This window comes from Heterodontus francisci, chromosome 3 (assembly GCF_036365525.1).
Source record: "Heterodontus francisci isolate sHetFra1 chromosome 3, sHetFra1.hap1, whole genome shotgun sequence".
NCBI classification, from domain to species: Eukaryota; Metazoa; Chordata; class Chondrichthyes; order Heterodontiformes; family Heterodontidae; genus Heterodontus; species Heterodontus francisci.
Window position 1 is genome coordinate 106,303,680 of NC_090373.1, and position 19,406 is coordinate 106,323,085.

Sequence of the window (19,406 nt, forward strand, 5' to 3'; positions counted from 1 at the left end):
GGAGCATCCACAACCCTCTGGGGTAGAGAATTCCAAAGATTCACAACCCTTTGAGTGTAGTAATTTCTCCTCATCTCAGTCCTGAATGATTGGCCCCTTATCCTGAGACTGTGTCCCATGTTCTAGATTCCCTGACCAGTGGAGCCAATCTCTCAGCTTCTACCCTGCCTTTTCAGAATCTTGTACATCTCCATTAGATCGCCTTTCATTCTTCTAATCTCCAGAGAATGTAGGCCCAATTTACTCAGCCTCTCATCATAGGACAACCCCCTCATCCCAGGAACGAATTTAGTAAATCTTCACTGCACCACCTCCAGTGCAAGTATATCCTTTCTTAAATGTGGAGATCAAAACTGCACACAGTATTCCAGGTGGAGTCTCACCAAAGCCCTGTACCAGTTACAACATGCCAGTTGCCTTCCTAACAGCCTGCTGCACCTGCATGTTAACTTTGTGCGTTCCTTGTACGGGTACCCCCATATCTCTCTGAACATCAACACTTACCAATTTCACACCTTTTAAAAAATATTCTGCTTTTCTATTTTTACAACCAAAGTGAACAACTTCACATTTTCCTACATTATATTCCATTTGCCATCTTGTTGCCCACTCACTTAACCTGTCTATATCTCTTTGCAGCCTCGCTATGTCCTCCCCGCAGCTAACCTTTCCACCGAGCTTTGTATCATCAGCAAACTTAGATACATTACTCTTTGTCTCTTCATCCAAGTCATGAATAGCTGAGACCCCAGCACTGATCCTTGCAACACCCTGTCTGCCAACTTGAAAATGCCCACTCTCTGCTTCCTGTCTGTTAACCAATCCTCCATCCACGCTAATATATTACTTCCAACACCATGATCCCTTATCTTGCCTATTAATCTTTTATGTGGCACCTTATCAAATGCCTTTTGAAATTCCAGGTATACTACATCTACTGCTCCCCTTTATCTACTCTACTAGTTACATCCTTAAAAAACTCTAATAAATTTGTCAAACAGGATCTCCCTTTCGTAAAACCATGCTGACTTGTTCTAATCATATTACGCTTTTCCAAGTGCAATGTTAAGACTTCTTTAATAATAGTTTCCAGCATCTTCCCAGTGACTGATGTTAGGCCAACTGACCTTAGTTCCCTGTTTTCTCTCTACCTCCTTTCTTGAAAAGCGGTGTAAGATTTGCCAAATACCAATTTAACAGGACTATTCCTGTATCTAAGGAATTCTGGAAAATCATAGCCAGCGCATCCACTATCTCTGAAGCTATCTCTTTTAGAACCCTAGGATGTAGGCTATCTGGTCCCGGAGATTTGTCAGATTTTAATCCCTCAAGTTTCCCCAATACTTTTTCTTTGCTGATGTCAATATCCTTAATTTCCTCATTCTTTTTAGCCCCTAGGTTACTGCCTATTTCTGGTATGGAATTTGTGTCTTCTACTGTGAAGACCGACACAAATATTTGTTCAATACCTCTGCCATTTCCTTACCCCCCCTTGATAATTTCTTCTGTCTCTGCCTCTAGGGACCAATGTCTACTTTAGCTACTCTTTTCCTTTTTATGTACTTATAAAAGCTCTTACAATCTGTTTTTATGTTGCTGGCTAGTTTACTCTCATATTCTATTTTTTCCCTTTTTATCAACTTTTTGGTGGTCCTTTGCTGGTTTCTAAAACACTCCCAATCCTCAGACTTGCTATTATTTTTTGCAACATTTTACGCCTCTTTTAGTCTAATACACTCCTTTCAATGGTTCCTCAGTTCTCTTGAGGCTGTAAATAGATCAGCAGTGTGCATCTAGCTGATTGAGAGACTGCACTGCTTACCAAGTAACCAGATTCTTGAATAATTTTTCCAGAAATCTGCCCCTTAACATTAAATGGCAAAGATCTTTGTAGTCTGTTACAGCTTCACTTTCTAGCCATATTTGCTACATGGCATGAGCTAGATAACATTTCCACCTGTACGCTTCAGATGTTAAATCATAGATTCCAAGAATAGTACGTTTTTGTAAGATTTGATAAGATAGGTGTGGTTTATGTCCCCTTCTAAGGTGGGAACAGACTTGGCAGCACAATGCTTGTTATGAATCGACTTTATTGAGATAAAGGTGAAGACAAATTTATTACGTTTTCAGATAAACCATAGTCATAAACTCAATTAACAGTCTAACACAGATATTACCTGCATTAGAGACTGGACGGCAAGGCGCACAACTTTTTCCCTTGCAGTTTTTGGTCTTCAAGTTTTTTGGTTGGTCTCTCTCTCTTGTCTCTCGTTATTGCTTGAAAATTCTCTGCCGTACAGTGTCAAAAGCAAGATTTATTTTATCCTGACAGCTTTCCAATTAACCCTGCCTTCTGCCAATCAGTGATTAGTCTTGTATTAAAGGATGTCTTTCTTAACCAACCAAAGATCATTCTGTGATGGTTGCTAACATTTCAGATTTATGCATGTAATACCCCTTTGTGTTGGCTACTTTATCTCAATGCTTTTACATTCCGAGGTTCCTATCTCATTATGAGACAAATAGACACAGAAGCTGTTCTTACTGTCTGCTCTCAAGGTCTCACCCTTTTACTGCAAGTAAGCATTTTAAAACTTGACATAACCTTCCAGCATACCTCTACCTTGACATCTTGTCTATACTGTGCCCTATTTCCTACATTTTCCCACTTTACCATACTACAGAGAAGGGTTCCAATAAAGCTAAATGTTAGTTTATGATAATAAATTAGTTGTTCATTTATAATAGCTGGATTTTAACAATTAGAATTCTGGTTAGTAACTCTTTAGTAACCTAATAATCTTACATTTGAAAACTACTTAGATTATATTTTCATCAGGATTGACTTGAGAATAAACCATGATGTTGTGGGTTAGCAGGCTCATTATTTTATTCAACTTGTGGCAACCAGCTAATAATTCAAATCCTTGAATAAAACTATCAATATCCTCTTCTTTTTTCAAAATTCAGAATAAGACTGCAGAGGGTCCGATGCCAGTCTTTGTATTTCTTGTGATATTTGGAGAGATACCTTACAGACCCATGGTTGTTGCTTGGACAGGTTTGTCAATTGAATGGAGAGATTTAAATAAATTTATTGGTGCATTGGGTTTCGCTGGCCTGTAGATCAGTTGGCTTGGTAACACAGCTTGTGGATCAACAGCAGGGCTAAGCTTGCAATGGATGATGTTGCTGTGTCTGCTAATAGCAACACATCTGCACCATCTGACCACCCCTTTCATTACTTAATTTGCCAGTAAGTGGACAGGGCCAAACTGCACCACAGCGGCAATGGTACTGTACCCTGCAGCTGGACCATCTCAGGCCAGTGTGCCCAGAGGTAAAGTATCACTTTGCTGCTATTTCCACCACCACCCACCACCACCACCACCCCCCCCACCAACCACCACCAACACCCCCCCCCCCCACCCGCCCCCCCGCCGTCCCATCCCAGGTTCCAGTTACGGGGGTAAAACAGAGAGGAAATGCAAGATTAGGTGGCACACAGCATAACAGACCGTTAGGAAGAGGACGCCTCAGGATAGCAGGCACCAGAATCAGAAGTACATCACATTTTCATTAATACAATAGGGTGGAACTTAAGCCTCAGCGCATGCAGAGAGTTTCACTTACGTGGCTCAGAAAAATACATGCAGTCAAGCAATGTGGGGCAGCTGAATCCTCCCTCTCAGCAGGAGCAGGATGGCAGCAAAGTTAAATTCGCATCAGAGGACTTACTGCCCCATCCCTGCTTGATTCCTGATCACTGCTATCTTAACCATACCAGTTTTTAGGTGCCTGCGTGAGGCAGGTGGGAAACTTATTACTACATGTAAATTGGGGTCCTATGATATTATTCAACTGCAATGCAATATTAACATGCAAAAGTAGAAGTCCTACTCAGTGCTGAATCCACTGAGTAAAACCTAGCATCAATAAGAAGTAACATTTAAAGGGGGCAGTCACCTGCAAGCTCTCAGATCACTGGTATCAGTTTTTTGGATTTCTATGGGCAATTGTCTTAAAGATTCTTTTTTATCCGACATTTATTCTGTTTCTACACCTTCAATAAGCATAAGCACCTTCAACCTTTGATGGGTGTCATTTTTGGCTGAAGCTCATCTTAAAGCATGCAGCACAACTTTGTCACAGCTCCCTAATGAACCTTCGCATTCAATATTTCTTGGACAAGTCCAAATAAGTTTGCTATTGTGGATAGATGTGTTTAGAAGGGTAATGGCAGGTAGGAGCCGTCTTCTTGTAATGTAACCTGGCTTCTCTCACATTCATGTGTTTTTCTTTGTCCTCTTCATCTTCCACCAATAGCACACAGGATTTCATAGGTACATTGCGTGAGGAGGTTTGTCGAGAGTAGCAATGTCTGGTTCCAAAGCTACCCAAAATGTACCTTCATCAGCATGGCTGGATGGAAGGAAAAAGAGAATGATAAATCTAAAAAATTCACCTGCAGGACAAAAAATATAACTTAAAGTGCTGTTTGCTTATTCAGCAAACTTTTTCTGTAACTATTGTCAGTACCCCATTTATATGGACAAGATTACTAAGGGATGTTACAGTGGTGTAATGAGTTGAAAAAGAGTCGGGGCTGAATTTTACGCCTCTCCCAAAGAGTGGGATGGTGGCGGGGTGGGGGTGGAGTGGGGGTGGGGTGGCGTAAAATGGAGTGGGAGACTCCGGGAGCCCTTCCCAACCCGCTCCCGCCTCGCGGCCACATTACGCAGGGCGGCGGTGGCAGGAAAAGGCCCTCCTGCCCCAGGCCAATCAAGGCCCTTAAGTGGCCACTTAATGGCCACTTAAGGTCGTTCTCCCGCCTGCACAAGGATTTTACCTGTGGCTGGTTGGGCAGCCCAGGTCTGAGAGAAGCAATCTGACAAAAGCAGGTGACTCTCCAATGGCCTGGGGTGATCCCTCGTGATCGGGCACCTCCCACTGCCCCAACCACCCCCAACACACAACACACCCCCATCCCCCCAATCGACCACCCTTGCCTCGCTGGGGCCCGACTGATCACTCCCTGCGAGGTAAGCAAAACTTCCAGGCTCCACGACATCTTTTTCAAGCTGGGCTGTAGTCCCAGCAGTGGCCACCGCTCCGGTGGCACTGCTGGGACAGTTAGCTGCTGGCTTGCTGATTGGCCAGCAACTCTATTAGGCGGGACTTCCTGCCTCAAGCGGGTGGAAGTCCTGCCTCACACCAATTAAAGCCCAGCGATCCGCAAAATACAGGCCGGATCCCCAGGCGAGGAGGAAACGGGTTCACCACCAACCTTTCAGTCAGTGGCTGGCTCCCATCCGCCCAGAATTAAATCCCAGCCTCAGTCAGTGTAATGGCATCAACAACAACAACTTAAATTTGTGTCAAGCTTTAACATAATAAAATGTCCCAATGTGCTTCACAGGAGGATTAGAAAACAAAATATGACACCGAGCCACGTAAGGAGATATTAGGTCTGATGACCAAAAGTTTGGCCAAAGAGGTTGGTAAGGTGCAGAGGCAGTAAGGTATATGCAGGGTATTCCAGAGTTTGCGTCCTAGGCAACTGAAGGCAATGGTGGAGCAATTAAATTTTGGAATGCTCAAGAGTCCAGAATTAGATGAGCCCAGATATCTTGGAGGTTTGTGGGACAGGTGGAGATTACAGAGAGTGGGAGGGGCAAGGCCATGGAGGGATTTGAAAACATAATGTGAATTTTAAAATCAAGGCATTGTTTGACTGGGAACCAATGTAAGTCAGCAAGCAGAGAGGTTAGAGGTGAAAGGGACTTGTGCAAGTTAAGACACAGGTTGCAGACTTTCGGATGACCTCAAGTTTACAGAGGGTAGAATGTGAGAGACCAGTCAGGAGTGCATTGAATAGTCAAGTCTCAAGGTAACAAGGGCAGAAGAGCTGAGAAAGGGGCGAAGTCGCGTGATGTTACAGAGGTGGAAATAGTCTTTGTGATGACACGATTATGTGGTTGGAAATCCATCTCAGGGTTAAATATGACACCAAGATTGCGAACAGACTGGTTTAGTCTCAGACTGTTACCAGGGAGAAGGATGAAGCCGGTAGCTAGGGAACGGACTTTGGGACTGAAAACAATGACTTCAGTCTACCCAATATTTAATTGCAGCAAATTTCTGCTCATCCAGTACTGAATGTTGGATAACGAGTCTGATAATTTAGCACGAGTGGAGAAGTCGAACGAGGTGGTGGTGAGGTAGATATGGGTGTCATTAGCATACATGTGAAAACAAACGCTGAATTTTTGGATAATATTGCTGAGGAGCAGCATGTAGATAAAATATAGGAGGGGGCCAAGGACAGATTCTTCAGGGACATCAGAGTTAACTGTGCGGAAGTGGGAAGAGAAGACATTACAAGTGATACTCTGGCTATGATTACATAGCTAAGAATGGAATGAGGTGAAAGCAGTCCCATCCAGCTGGATGACGGTGGAGAGGTGTTGGAGGAGTGTGGTGTGGTCAACAGTGTCAAAGGCTGCAGACGGGTCGAGCAGCATGAGAAGGAATAGTTTACCTTTGTCACAGTTACATAAGAGGTCATTTGTGACTTTGATCAGAGCCATTTTGGTACAGTGGAAGGGGTGGAAACCTGAGTGGAGGGATTCAAACATGGAGTTCCGATCAATTAAGTATACTATTAGTATGAGGCTCTTGCCTGTTTCACTGTTTCAGATGGGAGTTTCCTGCACCTGGCATAATGCTGACTGGAAATATACTTGATGTTCAGATCTGGTGTTATGGGTATTGCATGACTTTTCTGGTCAGTAACACCTATAAAAATTGGCTCCAGTGTCGCCAGGCTGAAAATTTGGAAAATCAACCAGGGATACAGCTCCTGATTAGCATCCCATAATCATTGCTTCAATATCACCAGGTGTCAAGATAACATGCTGAATTTAATGGAGCTGGCGGTAGTCCAGATGTTGAGCCTAAAAGGGAAACCTCGCTTCAGCCCTTTGGAGACCCTCGCCTCCCCCACTGCTGCCCACCGGCTCTATTTAATGGAGCTCAGGCAATTAACTGCCCGGTGCTGTGGACCCCTTCCCTTAAAGGACGGGGATCCTGCCTCGATAAGCTGCCAGCCAGTCAGAGAGTCGGCAACTCAGTAGTGTTGGAAATACCATCATTTCATTTCATTTTTTATATCAAAGCATTTATTTTCTAGGGCCATCCTGTATTTCCTATACAGGATGCTACTTCCGTCAATTCATGTCATAGAGGACAGCTAAGCTGGAAATGTTAAACATATGGCCTCCTATCAATACAATTTAATTTTCTATAGGGACTAAACTTAAGTAAGATTTGAAATCTAAAATTACCTGTGAGCCCTTAGCAGGGACCTTTGCATACTGGAGCACATAATCAAAAACTTGGCTGTACACTGCAACACTTTTCCCACTATTAGGATAGGCAGTCACTGTCAAGAGCACAGGCTCATAACATTACCACTTTATAGTTCCTTAGTTTATGTTTAGTGGTTGTCTAGTTTCAGTTCATGCAATTTCACTTAATGTTCTATTTTAATCCAAAGAACATAACGGTACATATTTTGATAATTCCTTTCTTATTTCAATGACTTAGATTAGATTCTTGTGGACAAAAATCAACTTATCTCAGTTGCTTTTTTCTACAAGCTGCTCGTTCATGCATGGTTGTGTTATGTTTCCATTTCAAATACCAGACACGTTTTATATTTTACAAAATTTTACAAAAAATTTGGCTACCTAAATTTATATTCCACAGATCTGAATATACAGACTAACAATATTTTTGTGTTTAATCTCACATTTAGAGATAATTTTAGAGAGTGGTACACTATCATTAAATGTTATACTTTTACCTTCTACAAGGCTGAGTCCCTTTATGTAACCATATTAAGTGTCAGATTGACTCAGTTGATAGCACATTCTAGATTTGACTGCATAATCTTGATTGGTACTTCAGTCAGTACTAAGTATTGTTATAAGTTGTGACAAGAGTGAAGTCATTTTGTTTGTGCTGGTTTATTGTTTGTTTTCCTTATTATTGGTTATTTGATGAAGTTTGGTTTCAGTAGATTTGTTCTGCAAAGTACATGATTAGATATTTTGGACAGTCAAACCAAATATTAATGTACATATGCAGATCCAAATTTGTACTTCTACTGCTACTTGCTTTCAGATAATAATTTATTATGTTAGTTGTATATTAATTGTTTAAATGGACAAGCTTTTCATTTAAAAATTAGTATTTTAGACATTCTGGAAAGTTTGAACTTGTAATTAACTCTTTTAGCTCCAGCATCCTATAATGATACTAGGATAAGAAAAAGTGGATGAGGACAGCTTGCATAAACATGGCTTGTATGAGAAGAGGTGATCTAATCAAGGTGTTTAAAATTATAAAATGATTCAATAGAGTAACTACATCCTCTGCTAGAGGACTCCAGAACAAGGAGACATGGACATTAAACTTCAAACTGTTGTTGAAGTGAAGAAAGGACATGCTTTAAAAAATTGTCAGATCTTGGCTGGAAAGACATAGAAACATAGAAAATAGGAGCAGATGTAGGCCATTCGGCCCTTCGAGCCTGCTCCGCCATTCATTATGATCATGGCTGATCATACAACTCAGTAGCCTGTTCTGGCTTTCACCCTTTTGATCCTTTTGGACCCAAGAGCTATATCTAACTTTTTTGGAAAATATTCAATGTTTTGGCCTCAACTGCTTTCTGTGGTAACAAATTCAACAGGCTCACCATTCTGGGTTAAGAAATTTCTCCTCATCTCAGTCCTGAAAGGTTTACCGCGTATCCTTAGACTATGCCCCTGGTTCTAGACTCCCCCACCATTGGGAACACCGTTCCTGCATCTACCCTGTCAAGTCCTGTTAGAATTTTATAGGTTTCTATGAGATCCCCCCCTCACTCTTCTGAACTCCAGCAAATATAATCCTAACCGACTCAATGTCTCCTCGTACGTCAGTCCCGCCATCCCAGGAATCAGTCTGGTAAACCTTCGCTGCATTCCATCTGTAGCAAGAACATCCTTCCTCAGATAAGGAGACCAAAACTGCACACAGTATTCCAGGTGTGGCCTCACCAAGGCCCTGTATAATTGCAGCAAGACATCCCTGGTCCTGTACTCGAATCCTCTCGCTATGAAGGCCAACGTACCATTTGCCTTTTTTACCACTTGTTGGACCTGCATGCTTACCTTCAGCGACTGGTGTATGAGAACACCCAGGTCTTGCTGCATATTCCCCTCTCTCAGTTTATAGCCGTTCATATAATAATCTGCCTTCCTGTTGCATATTAATAGAGTGTTTGGAAGGACAAAGTCGCCATTCTCTGACACATTCAATCCACAATGGACCCTTGGCTGGAAAGACATTTGCATATTAACAGACAGTGCTTGGAAAGGACAAAGGACCATTCCCTGACACATTCAACCCACAATTGACTTTTAATCACCAGATGTTGAAGGTGGGGGAGCTCGCATTCCAGGTTGACTGCTAAGATGGCTGAACACACAAATGGACATGGTCAAACCAGCTAGTCACATGACTAGCCCTCTGGGCAACCTGAGGTTTTATGAATTGTACAAAAAGTTTGAACTGAGAGTGTCTGTTTGCTCTTGGACTGAAAAGATCTCTCTTGCCTGCTCCCGTCTCTTTCTCATAAGCCTCTGAATCCACTGAAGACACATGAACCCCAAGAGAGAAAAGTTTCGTACAGCGAACAAGGTTTAAGAAGAATACTGGGCCCCAGTGAAAAGCAAGATCTACCTACGATCAAGGACTCTACATTGAGCTCGAAGAACCGTAACAAAAACTCTTCAGATATTGCCTCAAACATTTCCACTTTATTTTTCTTCTGCTCTTTGCTGTCTCTATTTGCATGTGTGTATCACGTATACATGCTAGCGTGGGCACATCGTGTATCTGTAGGCGTCAACCGAATTAGAGTTTAAGTTTAATAAATTTCAACTTTTCTTCTTTAAACCTGAGAAAGCCTGTTTGTGCTGGTTTCTTTGCCTTATAATTGTAAAGTGGTGAACAAGGATTCACCAAGGGAGAGCTAAAAACATAATGTGTTTTAAAATAGGACCCTGTTACGGTAAGACCAGGTGAAGGCTGAAAGGGAACCCGAGACCTCTTTCTCATCAGGTCGTAACAATTTCTTCACACAGGGGGTAGTGGAAATTTAGAACTCATTCTCCAAATAGGCTGTAGATGCTGGGTCAATTGAAGCTTTCAAGCTATGATTCAATAGATTTTTTGTTGGATGAAGGTATCAAGGGATATGGATCAAAGGTGAATAAACGAGGTTGAGGCATAGATCAGCCATTCAATGGCTGAACAGGCTTGAGTGGATGAATGGCCTAGTCCTGTACCTATACTCCTATATTATCCACAAGCAGGTTGGGAACAAGGCAAACACCTAATCTTCTAACTTTAACAAAGTGAGGCCTGAGCGAAGGATGCTGTGGGTTACAGGTAGATGGTCTTGCTCAGAAGAGCAGGTTAAAATAGAAGTCACAGATAGAAATGGGACACCGGTGGGTGAGTTGAATTTAACTGCCTGTCAATCTGCCCCGTTTAAAATCTCCATCTCTGTGTTTGAATATTGTGAAATGATAGCTCACCTGTGTAATTAAAAGTGCTTTGTTCAGGTCTTGTTCGTACATACCTTTATAGGATCTGAAATTCATCACTGAAATCCTATGTCACTGATCAAAGGATCAAGCATCCAGTTTTGATAGTTTTCATTGATAGTTCAATCTGAGATCTGCAAGAAGAGGCAGGGCCACTGATTGACTGTGGTCTTCAGATTAAAGGCTCTGCAAGCAGAAACCTCTGATGGGGAAGGTTGCCTGAAGGCATCCAGTCGGCCTACAATATACAGCTAGCAGAGGGGCTAGGGCTAGTTTGACTCCATTACTAGGATTCCATCGTTTACAAAGTGAGCAACCATTTCAGGATTTAGTTATGGCCCGTGAAGCATTTTTGTTTTGATATTTCATGAAGGGTAGCAATATTTACCCTAAATACATGTTTTGCAGTAGATACTGTTTGTAAAATAAGTCATAGAGTTATACAGCACAGAAACAGGCCCTTCAGCCCATCGTGTCCGTGCCGGCCATCAAGCACCTAACTATTCTAATCCCACATTCCAGCACTTGGCCTGTAGCCTTGTATGCTATGGTTTTCCAAGTGCACATCTAGATAGTTCTTAAATGTTGTGAGTCGTCTTTAGTTTATAGTCTGTGTCTTGGTCTGATTAAGTATATATTTACTTTGTCCGCTGAAGATAAGGAGAACCGCCTGTAGTACATTTTAATAAATTGAAATTAAGTAAGAGGGTTTCTTTGTTCAATTGCTGGGTCTTATTATGTTTTGCTAGATATTGGTGCCTATGATGACAGTTGGTGATACTAACCCCAAGTCAAATGTTTAGCATAAAACTCAAAAAGTAACAGATATTGGGCTGGATCTTATTTTCCTCCTGATGGTAGGTTTCGTGGTGGTGGGGGGGTTGGGGGGGGTGTGGTCCAGAGATTTGGAGCAGCAGCAGCAGCCACCACAGAACCTGATGCTGGGATTGCCAGTTCCGATTCTCCTCGGGGTGGGATAGGCCAACAACAGCCTTCCCACCCATAGACCAATTTAGGCCGTTAAGTAGCCTATTAACAGCCACTTAAGGGCCTCTTCCCGCCGCCAACGCTGGGATCTTACCAACGGTGGGAGGGCCTCGATCCACCATGTGGGGAGAATGTCATGGAAAACAAGGTTCCCTCCCTGCAGGCTTATGGGGGATACCCTCCTTTGTGGGCAATTTGTGGCCCACAGAGGACCCCACCAGGAGCAAATGTACCCCCCGGGACCCCCATCAGCCTAGACCAAATGCCCACCTCCCCACCTGCCTTCACTGGGGCCTTCCTGACTGGCCCTGGTGACCTCACATCACTTACCTGAGGTCTGGGGTTCTAGCACTGGGCCTGGGTCCGAGGCCTCTGCAGTACCGGCAGTGGCCACCGCTCCCGGTGGCGTTGCCAACACTACTGAGCTACCGGCCCTATGATTGGTCAACAGCTCTTGGAGGTGGGATCCCCATCTCTATTAAGTGTTTAAAGGAATGGGGATCCCGCCTCCTGAAGACCAGAGGATCGCTTTGGGGGTCAGAAAAATGCAGAGGCGGGGTTCCCCCCGACTTTTCGGTATGGCGCCAGGAGCCTCGCCTCCTGCATAAAATCCAGCCCAATGTCTTTTAGATGAGATAATAACCTTAGGCCCTGCCTGCCTATTCAGGTGGATATTCAAAATGTTGAATAGTTGTAATTATTTAAAAAACATTGGAGTTCTCCTGGTGTACTCGCTTTCCTCAACCAACACTGTCAAGATAGAGTGACTTGCCACTTAATTCATTGCTGCAGGATTTTGCTATGTACAAAGTGATTACTGTATTTGCAACATAACAGTCAGCAATTCAAAGCAGTTAATTGTCTGTGAAGTGCTCTGGGCTGTTTTTGACAGATATGATGAAGTGCTATTTAAGTACAGTTCATTGTTTAATTTTATGATGATGTGGTGCTAATCAAAATTGAATGGAGTTGCAAATCATATTGCTAAAAATGAACTTGGAAATTCTGCTGATACGCCTCTAATTTGGGCTAATGATGAGATCAAAAAAGAAAAGGTACAAGAATTGATTTCCAAGTAATTCCATTATAAGGAAAGAGAACATGAGAGTAAACTAGCAAGAGACATAAAAATAGATTGTAAACATTTCTATAGGTATCTATATAGGAAGAGATTAGTGAAAGTAAAAGTGGGCCCTTTAGAGGCCGAAACAGGTGAAATTATAATGGAGAATAAGGAAATGGCAGAGACATTAAACAAATACTTTGTATCTGTCTTCATGATGGAAGACACAAAAACCTTTTACTGGAAATAATGGGTAACCAAGGGTCTAGCGAGAATGAGGAACATAAAGAAATCTGTTTAAGTAAAGAAATAGTACTGGAAAAATAATGGGACTAAGTGGCGACAAATCCCTTGGACCTGACGAGGATTTTAAAAGGGGTAGCTGCAGAGATAGTAGATGCATTGGTTTTGATCTTCCAGAATTTCATAGATTCAAGAACAGTTCTCAAGGATTGGAAGGGAGCAAACATAATCCCGCTATTTGAGAAAGGGAGAACAAAGAAAATGAAGAACTTTATAGGCCAGTTCGTAAGCATTTGATAAGATGCCACACAAGAGGTTATTACACAAAATTAGGACTCATGGAATTGGGGGTAATATATTAGCATTGATTAAGGATTGGTTCATGGACAGAAAACAGAGCAGAAATAAACCAATATTTTCAGGTCGGCAGGCTGTAACTTAGGGGGGGATCTGGAAGGATCAGTACTTGGACCTCCACTATTTTCAATCTATATTAATGACATAGATGAGGAGCATGAGTGTAATGCATCCAAGTTGCTGATGATACAAAGTTAGGTAGGAAAACAAATGGTAAGGGGGACTCAAAGAGACTGCAGAGGGATATAGACAGATTGGGTGAATGGGCAAGAACATGGCAAATGGAATACAATATGGGCAATTGTCAAGTTATCCATTTCAGTAGGAAAAATTAAAAAAAACTGAATTTTTTCTGAATGATGAGAGACAGGGAAATGTTTGCATCAGAGGAACCTAGGTGTCCTTGTAAATGAATCACAGAAAGTTAACATACAGGTACAGCAAGCAATTAGGAAGGCAAATTTTATGTTAGCTTTTGTTTCAAAGGGATTGGAATATAAGAATAAAGAAGTCTTACTTCAATTATACAGGGCATTGATGAGGCCATACCTGGTGTACTGTGTGCAGTTTTGGTCTCCTTAACCGAAGGAAGTACATTAGAAGGAGTGCAATGACGGTTCACTAGACTAGTTCCTGGGATGAGGGATTTGAGGAGAGATTAAGTAAACTAGGCCTATTTTCCCTGCAGTTTAGAAGAATGAGAGGTGACCTAATTGAAACATATAAAATTCTTAAGGGGTTTGACAGGGTAGATGCTGAGAAAATATTTCCCCTGGAGAAATCTAGAACATGGGGTCACAGTCTCAGAATAAGGGGTTGGCTATTTAGAACTGTGATGAGGAGAATTTTTTCGTTCAAAGGATTGTGAATCTTCGGTATTCTCTACCCCAGAGAGTTATGGATGCTTAGTTATTGAATATAATTGAGACAGAGATTGATAGAGTTTTTGGTATTAAGGGAATTAAGGGGTATGTTGATCGTGTAGGAAGGTGGAGTTGAAATAGAAGATCAGCCATGGTCTTGGTGAATGGTGAAGCAGTCTCGAAGGGCCAAATGGCCTACTCCAGCTGCTATTTCTTATGTTCTTATGCTTTATTTATTGTTTGCCTAATGAAAGAAATGCCACCAATAACCATCTTCTTTCTATTCACTAACTAATTTTTAAACCATACAATTTCTTCTTGAATTTCATGACTTACATTTACCAAACTATTTGGGCCAGCGATGGGGATTCTGGCAGCAGGCTAGAAGGCAGGGGGAGACCCTGCCTCAGCCGTCCATCAGACCCCTGTTGCAATTTCACTGCGAGCAGCCAATTAATTGTCCACCATCAGGGATGCTGCTCGCAGCTGGGACAAGCTCCAGCCTCCAGAGCTGCCAGCCAATCGGAGGGCTAGCAGCTCTGCAGTACCAGCAGCACCACCAGGAGTGGTTGCCACTGCCAATACTGCAAGAAGCTCTGCAGTACCAAAGCTGGAGGAGACCCTGGGACATATGCAAATGGAGTTGGAGGTCACCAGTTCCAGTCAGGCAGGCCCTGGCAACGAGGTGGGGGAGGGGGTTGGTGAGGGTGAAGGGTGGGTCCTGTTGGGTGGGTCTTGTTGGGGGTGGGGGTGGTGGGGGAGGCCATCGCTGCTGGGGAGGCCCTCCAGGGGCCATGTATTACCCCCAAAAAGGGACTCCCTCCTCCAGTTCACAAGGAGGCCACCAGGCTTTACCTGGTGGTGTCTCTCTGTGGTGTTGGCCCTCTCCAAAATTGGAGTGGAGGCAGGAAGAGGCCCTTGAGAGCCTCAATTGGCCTGGGGCGGGAAAGGCCATCATCAGCCTTCCCCGCCCCAGACAAAATGGCAGAGGGCTGGGACAACATTGGGTACGGCACCCCTTGCTTTTATTTGCTCCTGCCTCCATTCCCATCTCCAAGGGTAGAATAATAAAATCCTGCCCTTTATGTTACTTGTTTAAACCTAGGTCCAAAACGTAAAGCCTGCCAGACTGCTATTATAGATTTTTCTTTGTGATATTACCAATAGTATTGAAGTTCCATAACACAACTTTGATTCAAAAGAACACTTTGAAATTGTTCCATTTATGGTTTTTGAAATTCATCTTGCAACTGACAGTGACTTTATTGATAATTAATGTCCAGTATTTTTCATTCAATTCTTAATTTGAAAATGCAGATGATGTATCTTAACTTGTAGTCCTCCAGTGCATTCCATGGACTTGATTTTAACTCTGTGTAAGTGAATAGATTTTGAGTGAGTTAAAATCTTGCCCATCATATTTCAAAATTAATTAGTCAAAATTTTTGCAAAGGATCCTTCTATTTTCTTTTTCTTTACTTCTTTTACGATTCATGTATGCTTGCTATCAGAAGATTATGCTTTACTTATTTTTTCCTTTAATCATTTAACAACCATTTCCCTGCTTGTAACTGTTTTCTTCAGAATTTGCCTAGTGCACCTGACGTAATTAATTTATACTTGTGTGAACATTGATGAGAAAAGAACATTCAAAATTTCCATGGTTTGCCTGGAGCTTGATAACCTTACCATCTCTATTCTCTTAAAAGTTTTGACAATTACAAATATGATCCTCCCTAATTCTTATTTTGCAAATCCATAGTTTTCATTTATTCAGAAGGAATAATGGTAGGAGAAGGTTCCATGAACATCCCCATCCTCAATGATGGGGAAGTTCAGCATTTCAGTGCAAAAGACAAGGCTGAAGCATTTGCAATCATCTTTAGCCAGAAGTGCCGAGTGGATGATCCATCTTGGCCTCCTCCTGAGGTCCCCAGCATCACAGATGCAAGACTTCAGACAAGTCGATTCACTCCACATGACAACAAGAAACAGCTGAAGGCACTGGATACAACAAATGCTAAGGTCCCTGACAGCATCCTGGCTGTCATACGGAAGATTTTTGCTTCAGAACGAGCTGCATCCCCTAGACAAGCTGTTCCAGTACATCTACAACACTGGCATCCACTCGACATGTGCAGATTCTACCTCCATGCTAGCTTCTAAAGTACGCGCAGTCTCAGTATCTGAGTTGGTGGCTGCTGCTGTCAGAGCAAGTGGTGGTGTTTTTTTCATCATCAGTCTTTTCTTCGTCTACCAATTCTTGGTCCTGCACCACTGCCAGGCCAAGTTGCAGTTCTTGGGTATCTCAAAGGATAAAGGCACATGGTTATAGTTGTTATGAAAGGCAAGGAGGACGGAAAGCAAGAGTTGCATCTTTAAACCATCTGCAGTTTGTAAATTAGAAGAGATTGTGGGATGTGAGAAGGAGGATTAGATATGAGCATACCATCATCTTCAATGGTTTCAACCCCATTGTTGGCCATGGGCTCAGTCATGGCTACTCTAATAATGGAGAACAACCTGTGCTTCATGGGGTGAGGACATGAAACCGGCCTGTCCCCTGTAGGTTTGCTTCTGTTGTCTTCTGTTGTACACAAACTTGTCCTGCAAGAGAGAGGGATTGTGTCAGTGAATGTGATGCAATGTCTTGGATTATGTGGCTGTCACGGTTGAATAGTTGCCAGCATGTGAAAGCATGAGATGCGGGTTTGAGGCCAGCTGCAGTGTTAAATGTGTGAGGATGAATCTGTGAATGTGAAGTATGAGTCATGGTTGAATTTTTAGTAGGTGAGTGAAGCGGGTGTGGTGAAGGAGCAGTGGTTGTAGGAAATAACATTTGAAGATAAATTCACTGACCTTGACCCACTTGCGTAAAGTCATTAAACTTTTATATTGTTTCATGCAATATGGGCATTGCTGGCAAAGCCAGCATATGTTGCCTATCCCTAATTGCCCTGGACAACTGAGTGGCTTGCTCGGCCATTTCAGAGAGCAGTTATGAGTCACCCACATTGCTGTAGGTGTGGAGTCACATGTAGGCCGGACCAGTTAAGGACATCAGATTTCCTTCCCTAAAGGCCAATAGTGAAACAGATGGGTTTTTTATGATAATCAGTGATAGTTTTATGGCCCTGTTACTGAGAAGAGCTTTCAATTCCAGATTTTAATTAATGAATTAAATTTATTAATTAACTGAATTTAAATTCCACCAGCTGCTGTGGTGGAATTTGAACCCATGTCCCCAGGGTCATTAGCCTGGGCCTCGAGATTAGTTCTATGACATTACCACTACACCACCATCTCCCCCTGCATTACAGCCAGGCCCTTGGGGCTGCATTGCTTGCATTGACCCCGATGGGTATCTGCTTCACTGCCTTCCCAAAGTTTGTCTGGAGGACGTTGCACCCCCTCCAGTAATACGTCCAGTGTTGTGTTAGAGATCCTTGGAGAATGCCATTTGCCCTGTTGCGTCATTCGTCACTTTTCTTGCAGGTCATATTTTTTTCCAGCCACTTCCAGCACTTAATGTAGCCAGAATGCATCTCTCCTAAACAGGATGGCATAAGTAATGCAACTCGCTTTAAGGGGTGCGAGCCTCGCACAAGCGTGGGCCCTTTTTTGAGTTATGCAGCAACTCAACAGTGCATTCAACATGGGCTGCATGCTACTATCATTTAAATGAGCAGGCAGCACAAAATTTGCGAGCTGCTTGCATTGGAAGGACTGAGTGCAGGTTAATTGTGGTTTGTGATCCCCGCGCTTACTTATGGAGCTATCCAATTTTGCTCTCAAAATGTCATAAATAACTGAGTCATTCACTTTCTCTGCATGGCATACTTAATATACTTTTGTCATTGACCCTCACAAGCTATCAAATTCTGCCCTCTTAGTTTTTGTGGACTTTCCAGAACTCAATACTTTTATGGTAATTTCTTATTTTGTGCATTTTAACCTGTTTACCAAAACCACAACCTGTTTACACACATTACGAACATACGAATTAGGAGCAGAAGTAGGCCATTCAGCCCCTTGAGCCTGCACCATTGAATAAGATCATGGCTGATTTGTTTGTGTTTTGAATTCCACACTCCGATCCACCTCCTGATAACTTTTGATTCCCTTGCCTAACCAGAATATATCTATCTCCACTTTTAAAATATTCAATGACCCCACCTCTTACACTTTCTGAGGCAGAGAGTTCAAAGTCGCACAACCCTCTGAGAGAAAAAATTTCTCCTCATCTCTGTCCTAAAAGGGTGACCCCTAATTTTAAAACAGTGCCCCCTACTTCCGGACTCACCCACAAGAGGAAACATCCTTTCCACATCCACCTTGTCAAGACTGTTCAGGATCTTATATACTTCAATCAAGTCTCCCCTCACTCTTCTAAACTCCAATGAAAACAAGCCCAGTCTGTCCAACCTTTCCTCATAAGACAACCCGCTCATTATAGGTATCAATCTAGTAAATCTCCTTCGAACTACCCCCAACACATTCACATCCCTCCTTAAATAAGGAGACCAAAACTGCACATAGTATTCGAGATGTGGTCTCACCAATGCCCTGTATAACTGAAGCATAACATCCTTACATTTATTTTCAAATCCTCTCATAATAAAGGATAGCATTCCATTAGCTTTTTTTATTAATTGCTGTACCTGCATACTAACTTTTTGTGACTCATGCACTAGAACACTTAGATCCCTCTGCACCTCAGAATTCTGCAGTCATTCTCTGCATCTGTAATACTCGGCTTTTTTATTCTTCCTGCCAAAGTGAACAACTTCACATTTTCCCACATTATACTTCATCTGCCAGATATTTGCCCACTCACTTAACCTATCTATAATGGTCTGCAACCTCCTTATGTCCTCTTCACAACATGCTTTCCTACCTATCTTTGTATCATTTGCAAATTTAGCTACCATGCCCTTATCTAAGTCATTGATCTAAATTGTAAAAATTACCTGTACCAATTGCCTCTGTTTGAATGCTTTGCATCATCACAATATTGTTCAATGTAAAAACTAAAATAGAAGATGAGTCATTTATGGTAATTAGATATAGTGAAGCATAGTGCAACATTCATTGTAGTTGCAGGAGGGTTATTGTGCTTCTCCAGTATAATACTGAGGTTGAACTTTGAATTATGTAATAATGTAAACAGCCTTCCAAAGTGTTTTTAAAAATTGTGATCACAATCTCAACAGTTCCTTTATTTCTATT